This window comes from Bison bison, unplaced genomic scaffold (genome assembly GCF_000754665.1).
Source record: "Bison bison bison isolate TAMUID 2011002044 unplaced genomic scaffold, Bison_UMD1.0 scf7180017864180, whole genome shotgun sequence".
Classification (NCBI taxonomy): Eukaryota; Metazoa; Chordata; class Mammalia; order Artiodactyla; family Bovidae; genus Bison; species Bison bison.
The window spans coordinates 2,541,255-2,543,070 of NW_011494752.1; the positions used below are offsets into that span (position 1 = coordinate 2,541,255).

General features: G+C 50.6%; 1 protein-coding gene across 1 annotated transcript in view; it reads left to right on the top strand.

Moving 5' to 3' along the window:
* The window catches only part of TNS4 (tensin 4), a 22,075-nt gene that overhangs the window by 5,286 nt on the left and 14,973 nt on the right, over window positions 1-1,816 (top strand). The gene's annotated exons all lie outside the window — the stretch shown is intronic.

Consider the following 1,816-nt stretch of genomic DNA (forward strand, 5'->3'; position numbering starts at 1 on the left):
AGACTGAGGCCTCCAGGGGTTTAAACAATCAGTGTGTGCTAGGGGATACAGAGAAGATTAGAGATGGGATCCAGGAGAATTTCTGCTTATTGAGCATTTATCATCCTATCCAGGCACTTGTGTGTTGAGCAGTTAATAATTGAACCTTTGATGATAATAATTTGATCCCTCCAATCCACCTCCATGGGACGAATATTTTATCCTCATTTTACAAATGAAAAGATTTGGTTGATGGACTTGAGTGAGAAGCCAGTGTAGCCTAATCACTGGAGTCGTGCAAACCTTACACAAGCTGCTTACACTTCTTTGTGTCTCAGATTCTTCTTCTGTAAAACAGAGATGAGTTTTCACCTCAAAGGGTATTGCAAGGATTAAAAGGAATAACATCTGATGGGTGTTTATCACAAATCCTGGGACACTATAGGTCATGATCGGTGGTGGCTGTTTATGTCAACGTTGGAGTTGCATTTAGGACCAGCTCCAGGACAGTGTCAGACCCTGGGGTGGAGGTGAGCCCAGCACCCAGGTCCTCTGGCACCTGGGTTCCTGGGCTCTAGCCGGCCTTCTGCTCCTGCCCCCGGAGCATTGCCTGCCAGGCCGGTTAAATGAACCACCTCCATCCCTCAACAGTCTTTTGCTTCTTAAGGCCAGTCATGGGCATGTCTCTGCAGAAAAGATAGCTTGGGCCTAATTATCACTGGCAGGAGCAAGCCCGGGACTTTAATGCTCATGCCCCAAGGCAGGGCTTCTATGCAGTCAAGGCCAACTAGGGTGAGAGCAGTTTCTGGGTAGCGTGCACATGTATGGGGTTGGGGTGTTGACAACAAGGCCCTTCCTCCAAGGGACGGATGGGCAGTAGTCAGGCCTTTCAGATGCCCTAGGCACAACCTGCTCTTGTGAGGATGTGATCACCAGACTCTTGGCAGCAGGGGGCGCCAGAGGGCAGCAGTGGTCCCAGGGTCCTGATGAAGCCACCTAGCTCCCCTTGATGGAATTTCTAAAAATCCTCTTCTCTTTCCTCTGCCTGAACACCAGTGATGCCTGGGAGCTCACTACCTCCTAGGGTATCCAGAGGGTCAGCTCCCTGTTGGAAGTTCTCTGCCATAACAAGAATAGTGAGAGCCTGCCTGTCACTGTGGTGACTGCATCTCTCTCCCCAAACCCTCCCCTCAGACCACTGCTCCTGGTGACAAAGCTCTCCCCGGCCCACAGCCCCTCAGTGACTTTTCACCCAGCCAAATGTGCCCAGTGTGCAGGGCCCCTCTGTTTGCACTCTCACTCGTCCTACTTTTGGCGTGTTGAGTGGAAGATGTTCTGTAATTGTGATGCTAGCAGACATTCACAGCTTCTCTTTGTCCCAACTTGGCAGAATCAAAAGTTAACCATTGGCTATTCTATATCGATCCCTCCCTTAAAAATGTATAGAGGGATTTTTGTAAGCATGATCCCAGCGTCTACCCTGGGAAGAAAATAGTGGAAACCTTATTTACAGATGAGAACACTGAGGCTCAGGGTGAGGAAATGATGGCCACAGTCACACAGCTAGTGAGTGGTAGGTCAGCTCAAAGCCCAGGCCTCTGGGCTCCAAAGTCCATATTCTAACTTTTCTTTCTTCCTCGGAGCAAGTTTTCTGCCCTCCAGGGCTTCACTGAGTTTACACCACCACCACCCCCTCCAGTTTCTCTGCCTCTGCGTCTTGCTGACCTTCCTTCAGATTAACCAGAGGCGGGCCAGGGGCGACATGGTAGCGGGGAGCAGGCATGTATCCACCACCCCCAGGGAACACAGCTTCTAGAAGCAAACACCGTATCCCCTC